This window comes from Labrus bergylta, chromosome 2 (genome assembly GCF_963930695.1).
Source record: "Labrus bergylta chromosome 2, fLabBer1.1, whole genome shotgun sequence".
Lineage (NCBI taxonomy): Eukaryota > Metazoa > Chordata > Actinopteri > Labriformes > Labridae > Labrus > Labrus bergylta.
In genome coordinates, this window is record NC_089196.1 from 32,683,888 (window position 1) to 32,702,273 (window position 18,386).

At 41.8% G+C, this 18,386-nt stretch overlaps 1 protein-coding gene across 1 annotated transcript in view; it reads right to left on the bottom strand.

Moving 5' to 3' along the window:
- LOC136181101 (NLR family CARD domain-containing protein 3-like) overlaps positions 1 to 18,386 on the bottom strand; it is a 785,212-nt gene that overhangs the window by 332,823 nt on the left and 434,003 nt on the right. The window lies entirely within an intron of this gene.

Below are 18,386 nucleotides of genomic sequence, written 5' to 3' on the forward strand. Positions count from 1 at the left end.
AACTTCACTGAGTATTTCTACATCTTTATTTCTAACATGTGAAACCAGAAACAGGTTCTCTTATTCTGCACGGGGAAAAGAAAGAAGAGTAACAGGGGACAAGGTCAAAGGTCAAAAACAAAAACGCTTTGTACCAAAGTGTTTCACAGTGAGCATAAACAGAAATGAAAAATATCTGAAGAGAGCGATTCAGAGATGATCAGTCATCAAAGCTGGAAGAGTTTTTAGAGATTTCATGGAAGTGAAAGAGTCCACACATGTAACGTTCTGACATCCAACGTTTCACACACAGAAAAGTAAAGATGTTTATTCAGGATAGGATAGGATAGGATAATACTTTATTGATCCCCAGAAGAAGAAAGCTCAAAATACACATTAAACAGAATAGACAAGATAAATAAAAATAAAAACAGAGGGTATATACAGTATAAAATGAATGATGAAGTTAACTGGGGGAATTGAGAATTGAGACAGTATTTGCAGAGAATGACAAGATAAAGTGACGAGTGATGATTAAAGTGACTTGGTATGATAAATAGCAGCAAGTAATGTAAACAGCAGAGAAGAGAGGCAGTGTTGTACCACAGTGGCTGCTGTTGTACAGTCTTATGGCAGTGGGCACAAAGGAGCGCCTGAAGCGCTCTGTTTTGCACCTGGGGGGAGGAGGCGTTGGCTGAAGGAGCTGCCCATCTGCCACAGCTCACCATGTAAAATTATGAATGTCAACAATAGCATGTAGTTTAATCATGGTGTTTCTCTTCCTTAATGATTAGAATATTTAATCAAATTAAAAAAATAAATGCATGCCATTTATTTTTCTGTCATTTGAAACATGTAAACACTTGTGGGGAAAAACGTGATCTTTATGCCTTCTTTTGTTGTGCCTATGTCTCCTCCTAACTACAATAACAGCAGCCTGTTGTGCGTAACGCTGGTCTCCTGGGTTAGCACGTTCTTTTCAAAGGTGTTAAATACAGACACCGTCACAATCACCGCAATTTTTGTCAGGCTTGGTAAATCACAATGCGTGTACTAACTTAACTTGTTTGCATTTTCTCCTCCCAGTATTTTGCACGTTAGGGCAGAAACGCCCCATATTGCATATTCATTAAGGCAAACGTACTAAAAGGACAATGCGTGTTGTTTTGCTCATTTGAAAGACGCAATCCTCACTGCGTGCCGTTAGTAGATCAGATAGCACATTTTTTGCTGGTGATATCAAGTTTGCACACGTTTTAAGACACGCAAACCTTTAGTAAATCTGGCCCCTAGTGTTTAAAATGGGTACTGCAGTCCAAATTCAAAACATTGGAGAGAGATGCTCAGAGCCTCTTTGAACAAATGAAGTCACTTTCACTCCGGGATCGAGGGTATTACTGGAATAAGTTAACAACGATGAACAGGAGGAGACCGTCGACCTGTATGCTCTCGCTCAGTGGATGGATGATTTGACAGGACTGCCAAAGGGGGAAAGGCTGCCAGACAGTTACACTTTTCTGATAGAAAAACCAAGTGTGTGTAGTAAAAACAAACTCAGGGTGTATATGAATTTAATTGAATTTTATTTTATTATTGTGTCATGCATGCATTAGCATGACCCAGCCCACAAGGGCTTACAGGACACCAATATAAACACACAAACAGACCAAAAACCAAAAATAGATCCCAAACAATACGAACAATATAAACCACCCTGGCGTTTCCTCCAGGCTTCAGTGACAAAAGAGTCCAAGTTATAAACATTGAAAGTAAACAACCATTCCATCCTGACATCGTCATTACTCCAAAACACTTGATGGTCTCGAGCAAACATTTCATCAAAAAGAGGTACTCTCAGTTCCTCATAAAGGGACAATACAAAAGAAAATGAGATTCACTCTCCACTTCTCCTAAATCACAAATTCTCTGTTCCTCTGGGATATTTTTAAATCTGCCAACTTCAAGTGCCAAAGGAAGGATTCCTGTCCTTAATTGAGCAACCAAAGATCTTTGATTTCTTGGTAAGTTTGCTTTAACATATAATTCGGTATCATAATTATGCTTTATTTGGACATTTGTTCGTAATTTAGGTTTTAACAATATTTCATTTAACCATTTTTCATTGAATACAACAAGTAACTTTTTTCTAATCTTATTTACGCTGCATGATAAATTATTTCTATAGATAAACTGTAAATCTGCTTCTTCAGAGACAACATGAAGCTCTGCAGCCCATGGAGAGTTCTGAACTTTACTCCAGAGAAAAACTTTGTTGATCCTGTCATCAGACATAATAAAACGATTCCACAGTCTAATCATGTCGCATTTCCTCTTTATTATACCAGGAATCCAACCCATGTCACCCTGAGCAGCCAAAGAGGGAACAAATCTCTGAATGCCCAGAAAACAACGAATAGCTCTGTTTTGTACTGCATCTGAAATTCTTCTCTTTAAATCCCCATACCCCAGCAGCATAATTCAAAATGGGAGAAACACATGCATCATACAGTTGAGAGTAAGTAGAATAACCAAGGTCTTTACATATTTTTAATTTGTTAACAGCAACCCCCAAAGCTCTGCTAGCTGAACCAGCAAGGAGTTCAATTCCATTTTCATAATTCATATATTCATCAAAATCCCAAATATTTATACACAGATACATTTTGTAATGGCATATCCCAAAAAGTAAAGCTTTTTTCACTTCTTGGGACACCCTTTTTTCTAAAATGAATTATCTGTGTTTTACTCTGATTTATTGACAGCCTCCATCTGCAACACCAGGTCTTAACTAAATTTAACATATTTTGTAAATCATCCTCCGATTCAGCCAGCAGAGCAATATCGTCCGCGTACAACAAAGTACCCACAGTTAAATCATTCAAATGTATACCTAAATTAGCATTCTTGATTTCAAGAGCCAGGGGTCTCATTTATAAAAGAGTGCGGAGAATCCATACTAAAAATGTACGTGTGCCAAAAACCCAGAAATGGCGTGCGCACAAAATGAGTCAGATTTATAAAACCGTTCGTACGCACACCTGCACGCAATGTGCAGGTGCACGTAGATTGTGCGCACGTAGATTAGGCCCATGTTCCGCCCTCTACACGCCCACATTCAACCATAAACGGTCAATGCAAAGCAGCACGTGAATGAAAATGCATACAAACGAGGGGGCAGATCAAAGGTTTCCAGTTCAACAAAAAACACAGGGATCAAAAACAGGAAGCCACAGAGGAGCACGAGCAAAACTGACATTCCAACAACATACAATGAACTGACACAGAAGGGAAGAAACACAGAGACTAAATAGACACAGGGGTAATCAAACACAGGTGAGACTAATGACACAGGTGAAGACAATCAGGGCAATCACACTGGAGGGAAACACACAGAAGAAGGAATGGACACAACACTGAGGACAACTACAAAATAAAATACATGAAACACTGAAGACACACAGAACTCAAGAATGAAACAAAACACACCAGAACATAAAGAAACACCAGGATATGAAGTTAGAAAAATAACACATGAAACACTAACCTAGAAAACACACAAGGGAAACAACACCATCAGACAAGAATGAGAACTAAAAACAACAAGAAAACCTAAACTCTGAAAATAAGAAACCAAATCATGACAGGCTCACTACATGCGCGATTATAGCCTAAATAAAATCATCGGTTTGAATGATTATGATGACGTGGATCTGTCAGTAAAGTTTGATATTTAGTGAAATAAAATGTGGAAGAGACGTCAATATACATTCTGCAGGCTTCAATTCACCACTTCACCTTCTGTGTCGCCAATTTCCCATGCCTCCAAATGAACGTACGTCTGGGTCAGAGTTTGCTTACCGGTGCGCACATTTTACCGTCAGGTTTGTTTTTATAGATCACAAACTTTGCGTGGGAAAAGGCGTACGCCAGTTTCAGACCCCATTTTGTGCGTACGCAACGGTTATAAATGAGACCCCAGGTCATTTATATATAGAGAAAACAAACTAGGGGACAGGACATCACCCTATTTAACACCAAAAGGGGTTTTAAACCAATCAGTTTGAAAATCATTTACCTGAACACATGCAACAGAGCAGCTATACAGTGATTTTAGAGCTTGATAGAATTTACCATCCACACCTGCTTTTAAAAGTTTTAAGGCTAGCAGCTCTCTATTTACCCAATCAAAAGGCTTCTGGAAATCCACAAAACATACAAAAGTAGATTTATTTTCTGCAAATCTTGTCCTGACAATTGTTGAAATTGTGTGAATATGATCAATGCAGGCTCGATTCCTTCTGAACCCATTCTGTTCATCAACTAAATATTCCTCTGTTTCCAGATACTGGGTCAGCCTAGCATTCAAAATACTACTATACAATTTATACACTGCTAAGAAGGCTGATTCCTCTGTGATTGAGTGGTATCCTAGGGTCATTCTTAGATGACTTTGGGATAGGTTTGATAATAGATTTATACCACGCGGAAGGAACGATACTGTGTTTAAAACAAAACCTAAACAGACAGAAAAGCATGTTTAAAAGAGGAGGTGATTTTAATACTTCATTTGGGATCTCTTCCACACCTACTGCTTTTTTCAGCTTAGACTTATTTATAGCAGTTTTCACTTCTTCCAAGGTAATATCATAATTCAAAAATAAATTTGGTGAATAGTTTTCTCCGCCCATGTTTCTCTCTAAATCGTCCTTTAGTTTACATGCATATTCAAGAAAAGCATCTTCAAAAATTGGTGGAATATTACTTCCTGAAAATAAATCAGCAAAATCTGTCTTCCACTTTTTAATTACAAACTCTTTCCTGCATTCCAGGACATCATTGCTTAGGACAACCTCCACAGGTATCTTCTGTATTCTCCTTGGGCCTAATTTGTTAATTTCCCTCCAGAATTGTTGTGGATTATTGGTTTGTAAATAGTCTAATCTCAAGGACTGCCCTCTACTAAACTTCCTTTTGTAGAACCTTATTTTTTTATCAAATGTAAACTGTGCTTGCCTGTAATTTTCTCTCAGTTGTTGTTTCCTCACTGTATCATTACAAGGTTTAGAACACCTTGTTACCTGCTGAAATTTGTATTTATTTAAATTTTTGGGTTGACATTTTTCCATTTCTAAAATCATCATATCACAGAACTCATTGTACCATCCATCAACATTGTTTTGTGTACTTTGACAGGCTTCAAGTTGTTTTATCAACTCTAATAATGCAAATTGACACATGTCAGAGGACAAGAAGTTCTCAGGAAAAGTTCTGCATCTCCTTTTTGATTTGGAAAATGATTTATTTTTTTCTGTTATTTGTTCATACAGGTTGCAGCATTTTGATCTATAAGGTCTGTGGCAGTAATTACTTTAAAGGCAAGACAAGTCTCAAGGCAATTATGGGGTGTGACTATATAGTCCACCACAGCTTTACCTCTTACCGATGAGGAAGTAAAATTATCATCATTTAGATTTTTCCTGCCATTTAAAACACAGCATTTAGAGTCCCTAAGAAATTCAAGAAAAGATTCACCATGGCTATTTAGTGACAGATCTGAGGCCACTCTGGGTGGAACATTGTCTAAATCCCCAATACAGTCCTCTTTATCCAAAATATGACTATTAAAGTTGCCAAAAATATAAATTGCATCTGTATCGAAAGAATAAACCTGAGTTAGTAAACAACTGAAAAATGTGTTACAGTCTCTTAGTTCATTTTTAACTAAGAGACCGACTCCTCCTGAGCCCTTTGGGGCACGTAGGTGTTACCGGCACCAGACCTAGGGGAAATCTGGACCGGCAGCAAAGGTTACACAGGCTGGGAAGCATTGCGTAGCCTGCGGAATGATAAGAGGACAAACTTTTAGCGTCTTGCTCACGTCAGCTCGTTTATTGTCTGACACATCAACTTTTCCATTAACCAACACATTTCATCAAATAATAAAGTAAACTCTTTGACAATACAAATTAAAATAAAATACTGTTTAACATAATATACATTCACATACTTCAAAATAGTTTTAAATTAAATACATGTAGACAGACATACAATTCACAATACAAAGATATCAAAATATAATAACATTACACACATTTACTTAGACTTTTGCTCCTAGTCTCACAGTTAACTAAGCTTTTACACATACAGCTTCATTACAAATTACAAACAACACACTTTCCCGTGTCTCTGTACACAACCATTGTGCAAGAAAATGGCAGCGCTGCGTCACAGTAGCGTTCAACAATCATGTGAAACAGAACGTAAAATCATATCATTATCACCATTATGGCCATTATCATCACATATATTCCTCTTGTTTGGAACGTTTGCTTTACATTTACTTGAGTTATTTACACTGACGAAACTACTCATCCCACTCGGCTCGCGAGGCTAAACTTAGCAACATGCTACATGTGGTTACAAAAAATTAGGGGGGTGTCTGTTTAAATAAAAACTTTATATGTAGCGTTTTCAACCTACTACACTGTCCCCTGCTTTCAGAGATGTCTCCGGAAATCTAGAACTAAACTAACAAAAGAAAAGTCTAGAAAGTTGAAAAGTCAAAGTACAGTCTGTTCCATTTGTCAGTTAATGTCTTAAGTCAAGTCAAGTCTTGTTACTGGTCTAGTTCATCCATACTGGTGTAGGGTAGTAACAGGAACCAGGAACAGTTGGGTAGAATTGCGGAGGGTAAGGGACACAGGCAAACATCAGGTTTGCTCCCGGCCTCCAGGGCTGGTATGAAGGTTGTCCAAGATGGTCGTATGTGAGCACTTCTTGAGGTTTCATTGCTCTTGCTGACCTCCTCACAGATGGCAACTCCTCTTCTGATGAAACTGCGTCAGGCTCACGATCATTTGTTTTATGTTGTTCTGGACCTGCTTCACCCACTATGTGTTCCTCCTGCAGTTGCTCAGTAGCTGTTGTAGCCGTTCGATCCGCAGTCGGTACTGCATCTGACACTGCAACTGGATCAGGTTCATGTGGCTGCTGCATTTGAATGGTTTCTCGTTCTTGTCTCACTGGCTGCAATTCTGGGGCTTTAGCACAGAGTTCACGGTGTGGTGTAAGCTTTGGCACTAGAGGTCGGGTGCACCTCTTGTTGTACACAGGTAAGGTCCTGAGAGAATATGTGTACTCCTCCTCATCAGAATGATTAGATTCCTCCTCTGTTGTGTCCCTGCTCTGTTTGTTACTGTCACTCTGTTTCTGCTTTCTCTTGTGTGCATGAGAACTCTGCTCATCATGTTCCAAAGGCAACTCATTCACAGGTAACAGAAGGTTACGATGCAGGACGCGAAGGGTTCGATCTCCTGTCTCCGTCTGAACGTTGTACACAGGTCCATTACCTATCTTCTCAACAACACGACGAACTCTCTTTTCCCAGTAAGCTCGGCGTTTGCCTGGGCCACCTCTCTCCGATAGATTTCTGACTAACACCCTATCTCCAGGCTGCAGAATCATGCCTTTAACGCCACGATCATAGTATCTCTGCCCTTTAGCTGAGGACTTTCCACTGTTCTCTGAAGCGATCTTGTACGTCTCCTGCATGCGAGAAGCCCATTTCTGTGCAAACTCTTGTCTGGACTGTGGCTCTTGTTCAGGTTTTAGGTCAAAGAGCAAATCAACAGGCAAACGTGGCGCTCTTCCATACAGGAGAAAGAACGGTGAATAGCCTGTGGACTCATGTCTCGTACAGTTATATGCATGGACTATGTGTGACAGATGGTCTTTCCACTCAGTTTTCTTCTCCTCCTTCAGTGTGCGAAGCATCTGTAGAAGTGTTCTGTTCAGTCGTTCAGTGGGATTCCCCTGTGGGTGATAAGGGGTGGTTCGAGAGTGGCCTATTCCTGCTAACTGCTGGAGTCTCTGAAAAAGGTTGTTCTCAAACTCCCTGCCCTGGTCATGATGTAGCTTTTCAGGGCACCCAAAGCGTGGAATAAAGTCATAGAATTTCTTTTCAGCTGCAGTTCTACCTGACTTATTCTTGGTTGGATACGCTTGCGCAAAGCGAGTAAAGTGGTCTACCAAAACTAAAATGTACTCATAACCGCCTTTACTTTTTTCAAGATGGAGATAGTCAATGGAGATGAGTTCTAAAGGAGAGCTTGTTGTTATTGAACCCATGGGTGCTTTCTCTGGTATGTGTGGTCGCTTTTGTTTCACACACTGGCACTGACGGATAACATAGTCTTCAATTTCACGTTGCATGAAAGGCCAATAAAACCTCTCTCTTGCCAGGTGAATGACTTTGTCGGTGTCTACATGCCCCATATCATCATGCAGGTGTTTGAGCACAATTCGTTTCATTTTACTGGGTAGAACCAACTGTTTACGTTGTCCTGTCTGCCGAAACAGTATTCCTTTGTCAAGTGTGAGTCTGTTCCATTCATGTATTAGTCTGCGTGTCTTACGTCCCATTTGTCTTTTGTCTTTCTCATTTACATTCCATCCTTTTTTTTTCAAGTTAATCACCTCACAGATGGGAGCATCTTCCTTCTGAGCAGCTCGTACACATTCTGGAGTGATAACTGGAATACTTTTCCATGGAGTTTCCTCTGCATCCGAACGCAGCTTCAGTGCGGCAACCCATGGTACATCACTGTCTCTCATTGCTTTATCCCCCTGCCAGATGGCGGAAACAACATCTGGGGGCATTGTCTCTGTGAACTCTGTTAGGTGGTTGTGAAGTTGCACTGGGTATCGAGAAAGGGTGTCAGCGTCTGCGTTGGACTGCATTCAACTTGGCCGTGCTCAAAACATAAGTAAGGGGATTATTATTCGTGTAAACAGTGAAGATGGGTGCGTAATAGAGGTAGCCTCTGAATTTCTCGCAGATCGCCCACTTTAATGCAAGGAACTCAAGCTTGCCAGAAAGGAGATGGTAGTTTTTCTCGGCTGGTGTGAGTGTCCTTGAGCCATAACCGATGACACAGAGTTTGCCTCCCTGTTGCTGATAAAGCACAGCTCCCAGGCCTTCATTTGATGCGTCGGTGTGAAGGACGAATGGTAAATTGAAGTCTGGGTAAGCTAGAATCGGTGGACTGGTCAGGAGGTCAACAAAGCATGAAACCACAGCACTGTGATCGGGTGGTCACTGGACAGGTGTTCTTGAAGGAAGCTGGCCACTGCTTGTGCTTTTTAGTTTGTTCTTGGTAGAGCTAGCTAAAGTAGCTTTCTTGCTAGGTTCACTGGAACTTTCTATGAGCTTGAATAGTGGTCGTGCTATCCTTGAGAAGTCTTGTATGAATGTTCTGTAATAGCCTAGAAACCCTAGAAGAGCTCTGACTTCTCCAACATTCTTCGGCTCTCTGTTTTTCAACAGCTGAACTGCCTCGAGATCTTTAGGATCTATCTGGACACCTTCGCTAGTCACTAGGCGGCCTACATACCTAATCTGATGTTTGAATAGTTCACATTTCTTTGGGCGTAGTTTGACACCATGCTCTCGCAGGCGGCAGAGTACTCGCCTCAGGTCCTCAACGTGGTCATCAAAAGTCTTAGAATAACACAGCACATCGTCCAAATATGGAGAGCAGCACTCATCTCTCGGAGAGCAGCACTCATCTCTCGGAGACCTTCCAGCACTCCCTCCATGCACCTCTGAAATGCTGCTGGGGTGTTGGTAAGGCCATACGGGATGCGAACCCACTCATAAAGCCCCCAAGGGGTGCTGAAAGCAGTCATGTGTCTTGAGCTCTCGTCGACAAAGCCCTGGTGGTAAGCACTGCCTTGGTCAAGAATTGAGAACCAAGAGTAGCCTCCTAGATTGTCCAACAAGTCTTGGATGCGTGGGAGAGGGTGGCGGTGAGCAATGGTTTTGCGATTTAAGCCCCGAAAGTCAACACATAGATGCAAACTCTTGTCTTTTTTCTGAACACAGACCACAGGAGACGAGTAGGGTGAAGTAGCCTTTTTGACCCAGCCTTGTTCGAGCAGGTTCTGTACATATTCCTTAAACTCTTTAAACAAGGGCTTTGGAACTGAATTGTATGATGCTTGGACTGGTGTATCATCTTTGAGGTGGCTCTTTAGCTTCAAGTCAGGGATGCAACCAATATCAGAATCGTCCTTAGCAAACACATCTGACTCTTGATACAACATGTCTTTGACCATTTGCTGTTGATCCTCTTCCAGATGTGAGACATCGACAGGTGGATGCCACTTCTCTTTTGTCGCATGTTTTGTCTTATTATCACTTGTTTCTCTCTGCATGTCTGTTCTAACTTGAGCTGAGTGTGCATTCACAGAGGAATGAAGATCTGGCTCTGAAACACTGGGAAGACAGTTGACTGGTTTCACTTCAGTAACTTCTTCTAAAGTTCCCAGGACCGTTTTCTTTGTGAGGTAAGATGTCTTGTTTACTAGAGTTCTGAATGGGGATTTTCACAATTTTGCTGAACCCACTTGGAACATCTATTAAAGCTGGAAACAGATCTAACCCTTCTGGATAGTTATTGGTTAGACTGGATTGAAAAAGCATTGTCCCACCCTGTGGCCATTCCCTGATCCTACACCTGACCTCGAAAATCTGTCCTGCAGGAATAGAAACTCCTTTCTTCCCTGTTCTCACACTACACTCAAAGGCTATCTCATCAGGGGTTTCAGCCTGTAGAGCAAAAACTATAGCTTCTACTGTACTGTCACTAACACTCAAAGCTTCTTTAAGCAAAGCCGAAATATCAACCTCACTTCTCTGTTCTTTGTTTGATTTGATTACCTCAGCGATGACATTGCTGCCTAAAATAGGAGAGTTAAGACAGTTTTGACTTTGTTATTAAAGTAGGCACTTGAATGTTGACATGTCCATGGTTTTTACTACGAATCTGGAGGTCAACATCTGCCCATCCGTCAAAAGGAACATTTGTGCCATTTGCTGCAGAAATCTCCAATGGCTGGTCTGTAACAAGAGTTTCCAGAGGCTGAATCTTGACTTGGGGGAGGGCCTTTTCCATCCATGCTTTCCCGACCAACGTCACCTGAGCTCCAGAATCAAGCAGCATTTGTAGTGGAACTCCGTTGATAGCACATGAGACCATACATCATTTTCTGATGAGACTTGCTAAGAGTTTCTTTTGTGGTTGTTGACTTTGTGTGTTTGCTTTCACAGGACTTACTGTCTTTGAGTGGCTGGTCTTTACTGGGGTCTCCACAGTTGTCAAGGTCACTGGCTGCCCCTCACCAGCAACCTCGGCCCGTTTCCCGACGTCTGTCTTTGAAGACAGCCAACAACGCGATGTCCAGCTTGGCCACAGACAAAGCAGTGAGAACATTTAATCTTGCTCTGTCTTACACAGTCGCTGCATCTACCTCTGGTCTCAGATGTGGGTGCTTGAGGACGGGTTGCTGTTGGGCAGGGGTCCTCAGGTTTCACACAGTCAGTAGGTTTCACCATCTGAGACAGATGTTTTGTCAGTGAGGACACCTGTGCAGTCAGTTCTTTAATAGCAGCACGATTAGCCTGTAACTCAGTGTCAACTGTGGTCTGTTTAGATGAGTCACTACTGTCAAGCTGAGCTGAGCTTACAGTCGCTGGTCGGTTTTTAGCACCAGTACCAAGGCGTTTCAGTCTCTCTGCCTCCTCACTAGTAGACTTAGTGATTTGATCTAAAAGAAAGTCATCACTAACCTGCAAGTCAGTGAGAAGGGGTTTGAGGTCATGTCTGACATGGTTGTTTTTCTCATTCAAACTTTGATAAAGTGTGTGCAGAAAGGTACCCTGAACAAACTTTGGTTGGTTAAGGGTGTTGTTACGTTGCGGCTCTCAACATCTGCAGCCGGGCTAGCTCCAGTCCCTTCAGTGTCTGCAGCCAGCAGGTCACTCAGCATGTCATCAAGGAGGAGGAGTTGGGCCATGCCTTCATCTTCCAGACCGCTCAGTTTCTCACCTCTTAAGAACTCAACAATCAGGTCATACAGTTCTGGTTCACTTAGTTCATCAACTTTACTAGTAGTACTGCCGTCATCAATAGAACTAGCAACTTGGAATAGCTGACTTGCACTAAGCTCTGACAGTCTCTTCTGGATCTTGATGACCAGTATCCGGCGTGGGGAGACAGTTGCCATTATGACATTACACAGGTGACTTCGGCTCTCTAGATGACGGACAGGAACATACAAAACATATAAAACTGTAGCTCATGTTACAACATGACAGCGAAATTAAACTGCATGTTCATTAGATACATAACCAGCTTAAAGTTGAGATATAAAGATTCATATTTGTTTATTGTCTGAACTGCGCATGTGCAGGACTAAGTGATAACATCTCTCTAGGGAATCCACAGTGGCATAATAGTGCCATCTCCTGGGTAAACTGAATATTACCATGTGAAATCTGTCATTACAATTAGAATAGCTCATAAAATATTACAAAAAATTAGGAGGGTGTCTGTTTAAATAAAAACTTTATATGTAGCGTTTTCAACCTACTACATAGGCCTGTATGTTTGTTTCTGTTGTTTCCAAACCACGTATAGTCAGTTAACTCAATAACACCGTCACCGGATAAATGTGTCTCATTAAGGGAAATAATATCTGGATTTTGCGACTGTAATAATAAACTTCGGAGCTCGCAGTTTGTAGAGGTCCATCCATTTATATTCCAGTGCACAAGAGACAAACAGGATGAGTCATTTCTTCCGGACACTCTGCTCGCCTGTTGCAGGCGTTGCTGCCTCAGGTGCGCCTCGTTTGATGAGCCTCCCGCTTCCCGACACGTACAAATCCTTCCCAACTGGTAGATCGCACAGAAGCATTTTAAAGTTTGATTCCATGATCCGATCCGTGTGTGACTTTGCAGATTGGACATACACTCTTTTGAACTTCGGGTTGGATTTCAGGTTTTGTTTCCCACGGAGCACTGCCACCTTTTCTTTCACTGAAGAAAAAGCCACTTTCACCACACCGAGGCCCGGACCTCTGGCTCGCAATCTCTGCATTGCAACTGGTGTCAGAGTTCGCTCACAAGCACAGCCGCCTTCAAACACTTCTTTTACTTTTCTAAATCTTCGTCTTCATTATATGCTAAACCCATAATGACAATCGACACATCCGGATCGTATTTGTTTGGAGCGCTGGAGTTGCTTGATTTAATTTTCTCTTCCAGCTGATTCAAGCGCGATTTAAGTGCGCTGATTTCCAAATCAATGTTATCTTGTATTTCTTTCACACACTTCTTAAGTTCACCTTTCAGGATCTTTTCCAGCGATTTGTATAGCCCATCTACCTTGCTGTTTAGCTGTTTTTCAATATTATCCATTTTCACCTGGATCACTTTCATCTCTTTTAGTAGTAATAGTAATAAATATTTTTTTCGGTCCATGACCACAGAGCATAGAACATACACGAACAATACAATTTAAAAAAAAAACAATGGCCGAAAAGGTGTATGATGAAGCCGAGGCTTATTATGCCTACCCTTTGAACATTTAATTTATACAGTATATCAAAACAATAATAGCTGCAATAAAACAAACTAACAAAGTAACCTGATTTCACAAAACAGAAAACAGTTGTCAGTTAACCAAATCAAAACAATAAAAGGAAAAAAATAAATAAATGAAAAGTTTCCATAAATGATTAATTATAGTCAGACTATAGTTATAAACCATTATATACTTTCTATACGTTTGTATTATATATATATATATATATATATATATATATATAGATCATGTACATAACTAGATTATATATATATATAATTATAGCAGCAGTATTAGTACTGCTGTTGGTGTCATTATCATAATGATGTTTTATATTTTTCTAGTACCTTGAAGTTGAACAATTTTTAGAATTTTCTAATTTAGCTGCACATTTTTAATTTGTTGTCTAAATTGTTCCATAGGTTAACCCCTTTAACAGATAAGCACCTACTTTTGGTGTTAGTTCTTGCCCTTGACTTTTTAAACATACATGTTCCCCTTAGTTTAAATTTGCTTTCTCTAGCCTTGAACAGTTCCTGGATGCTGTATGGAAGTGCATTATTCTGTGCCTTGTACATTATAACAGCAGTGTTGAGGTCAGCTAGATCTTCTGGTTTTAAAGTGTGTAGTTTGATGAATAGAGGATTTGTTGATTCACAGTAATTGGTATGATTCACAATTCTGATGGCTTTCTTTTGTAGTATGAAAATTGGGTTCACATTTGTTTTATATGTGTTACCCCATACTTCCGGACAGTACGTAATGTATGGAAGAATGAGGGAGCAGTACAATTTATAAAGTGAGTTCTGATTCAAAATATTTTTCATTTTATACAATATAGCAATGTTTTTTTAATATTTTTGATTTTAAATTATGTATCTGTGATTTCCAGTTGTGTTTATTATCTATTATGATGCCCAAAAATGTATTTTCATTTACACGTTCAATTTCAACATCATTGATCTTGAGTTTAGCCTGTTTATTATTATTTTCTATTGCCAAAGATAATACATTTTGTTTTGCTTAGATTCAATGACAGCTTATTAATGTCAAACCACTTCTTTAAAATTGTTAATTCCTTTTCCACTGCATTCAGGAGCTGCTCAATATCTTTTCCACCTGCCACGGACCAGGGGGCGACAGAGGAAGACAAGACGCCACTCGGTCAATGGTGAAGAGCACATGAACCCGTTTCAGGGCCGGATATAGACTCTTAACTACTCTAGCGAATGGCCTATATTTGTGAAACTTGCATTTGGCAAGATCACTGAGGGTCTCGTCCGAGCCCTCAAATCCAATTGCCACATCGGCTATGATAGCTAAGGGCCCTTTCATCATCAAAAGGTCGGGGACTACGACAGCAAGGGCCGGGGTGGTCAGTCTCCTCTCTCTATCTACGGACCAGCCCCAGTGGATCGCCTCGTTTGCGAGGAGATCACAGATCTTGTTGTGATTCTTCATTCTATTTTTCTATAACCCAGGACAAGAGCTAACAATGTGCCGGAAGATCTCGCGGTGAGACTTGCATAAGCGGAAACTAAAAAGGTTCTGAGCCGTGGGCCGGCCTCTAGAGCTGGGCATGACATTAGTCCGAAGTTTAAAAGCAGTGATCATTTCCGACTCAAACCAGAGACGTTCGGCCTGGTTCCCCAACCATGCATTGCTGATTTGGTCGTCTCGGAAGACTGAGACGCTGACACCCTGAGACCCCAGTTTGCACCATCTGTCAAACTCTGCGTGCCGCCACGCCGAAGTAGACACCGGGGGAGGATTCATGGCGGACGAATCACTGCCTGAGCCGCCATTAACACCCGCAGAAGACCCGACCGTTAATTCCAACATTTTGGGTGTCAGCAGAGACCACCCTCGTATACTCGTCCCCGGAGGTCTGCATCAGCGACAAGCGACAATGCTCCGAGCCAAACCAGTCCCAGCCCTCCATCATGAGCCCTCGAGTATAGTAAGCCGTCAGCGGTTGATTGCTCCAGATGGAGCCAGGCCTTTACCCTTGAACAAATGTCCCTGTCACAGACGTCCAATTGGGCCTGGCTCACATCACCCAGATCAGCGATATATGTCACCCGGGGGAGACCATATACTTTTAGGAGATCAACCCGCTGTGTCGGTTTCAGTTTGGCCACGGAGATCCTTCGCAGGATCGACAGCACCTTGCTCCACAAGTCCGGCCAAGCAACTCCTTTATGTGGGCTTATCTGCACCCGCCCCCTTCCCCTCCAGCTGGCGGATAAGAGGGTCGATTGCTAGGTTGAAAAGCAAGGGAGACATCGGGTCCTCCTGCTTCACTCCCTTGCGCAATCTGATCTTCCTGGTCGGGCCATCCTCTGACATGATCCTCGTAAAACACTGTTTATAGGAGTCGGTAATGAAGTTTCTGAGCGTCACATCAACCCCCTTCTTATCCAGCACCTCAGCCCAGGTGTCCGTGACACACTGAGTCAAAGGCCTTTGAGAGGTCAATGAAGACACATTCTAGAGAACCGCCATTCTTCTTGCACAAGTTTATCAGGCCATCCGCTACCACGATGTTTTCGGAACAACCAGGGGCTGGTATGAAGCTCCTATGGCGGGGGTGCCGGGCCCACACCTCAGTCAACCGATTTGTCAAAACACTGGACAGGGTCCTTAAGATCACGGAGCCGATGGTAATGGGCCGCCATTGGTTTATGTCCCTCTGTAAAGAGTCACTCAAAGACTTAGGAATGAGGGTAGTACGGCTAGCCCTAAGACAGGCAAGAAGACGGCAGCTAAGGACAATCGCATTAAATAGATCCGCCAGTTTGACCCCCTTTGGGTTCCACATCAACAGATCCATTTTTCGGATACGATCGGGCCCGGGGGCCGAGCCATTTTTCATCAGCTTCAATGCCCTCAACACCTCTGCAGGTGAGAAGGAGCACTGAAGCGGTGTATTGTCAGCTGCAGGGAGGGCCGCGAATTGACCCAAGCCACAGAAGTGACTATCCCTGCCCCACACCTTTTAGTATGCGCTCACAATGGCATCCATATCGATGCTACAAGCGACCTCCTCCACACCGTCTAGTATCGTTCTTGAGTGGTCTTATAGAGAGGACAAGCCCTGCACTTCTTTCCGCCCTTCCTTGGTCTCTGCTTGGATCTCAGCGTTCGACGACTGCCATGTTGGGGGTCCTGAAGCTCCTTAAGACACACAGATTCGAACACTGATGAGGCAGAGACGTGGTTTCAAAAGAATTTAAGGGATTTATCTGAATAAATCCAAGGAAATATGCAAACTAAGGTGGACTGAAGCTGTGAATTTCAACATTTTGCACCGCAGCTGCCATGATAAAGACTGCTTGTTACAACCAGGTTACAACCAACCGCCTCTGCTCTTCAGGTGCTAAGGCTCACGAGAGTGACGCAGGAAGTCAAACAAGAAAAGCATGAATAGATGGCGCCCTCTGCTGTTTAAAAAAAAAGTACTGCGATTCAGTTTTTCAGAGTATCAAAGTGAACGTTGACACCTTTGAATCAATTTTCAACTGCCTCACGATTAATCTTTACATCCCTAGTATGCAGGTGTTGGAAACAGGAAGTTAGTTATTGTAGTTTGTCAGCAGGGGGAGCTTCAGCAGTGGCACACAGGTACTGTACATCACCTGTAGTAGTCCCTTTTGTAGTGCAGTCATACCTGCGTCAGGTGTGAACAAGGACAGATTTCGATTGGCTGTGACTGACACTTGAAATCTGCTTTGATAGTTACTTTGTAGATTCAGATGAACCAGGTCCATTTAGATTTTCATTCATTTCAAAGAGCGTCCCATTGATTGACTAACGATGTAAATGATCATTCACTGTGAAACTGTCGACAGTTTTTAGACAATTAAATAAAACATGTTAAACACAGAAGTTTATCGATCACTGAAGATCATTTCAAAAGGATGATGGTCAATAATAACTCAAGTTTTTGTCTTTTTTAATGACAGTCTGAAAGTTCTTCTCTTGATTGACAGCTGAGGTTTCAACATGAAGACGATCTCTGCTGCTTCTGATCACACACACACTTATTTTTTCTCATGAATCTTAAAATAATGAACTCAAACTTCCTTCAGGGAGAAATGGAGGGTGTGCCCTTTGATCACCTGTTGGTATGTTGATGAACCAACTGTGGTATTTCCTGGTCTCAGTAGGACTCTGACTCTGTCTCGTTCTGACGCAGATCTGTTCTCTGTGTTGAAGGTAAGAGACACTTTTCACTGTTTTTAAGACTCTCTGTTTGATTTAAGTGTCAAAAGAGCTGTATGCTAATAGTTAGCCACCAGGTTCATTAGCTGCTCTGACTATAGTAGAAATGCAGGGAACACAATGACTCTCAGTTAGCATGCAGGCTATGCTAACATGCTAACAGTACAGTTTTACACAGCAGAGGGAGGGCGTGGAGTCTGTCTTCATCAGTTAGGACTGAAAATAATCACTCCATCAGCTCAACTGGTTCCACAACTTCTCTGAAACTGGACGGTTGCCAAGCAACACAAACACTCTGCACCCACAGCAGAGATCAGCACAGACCAGAGACCTTATTATGCAGCTCTATAATTTGAATTACTGCAGTGAAATCAGAGTGTGTGATTCTAGTAGATAGATTTATAAAGACAAACTCTGTCTGCTGTAGTTATTCTCTATGATCAGCTCTTATTGAATGTCTCCTTCCAGTCAGACAGCTGTGTCAGATTGATCTAACCAATGGGGATTCTTCAGTCTGTTGGGCCTGTTAGAGCCCAAAATGTAACAACTACCCGAAATGTAAGAACTGGTCAATAATGTAACAAGATGCTGAGCCCAAAACATAGTAACTTTTTGCATTTTTTGGTCAGGTATTACATTATGGGGCAGGTAAAATATTTATAACACGGTGGTGTGGTGATATGATTAAGATTGATAAAGATAAAGATTGCTTGTTACAACCAGGTTACAACCAACCACCTCTGCTCTTCAGGTGCT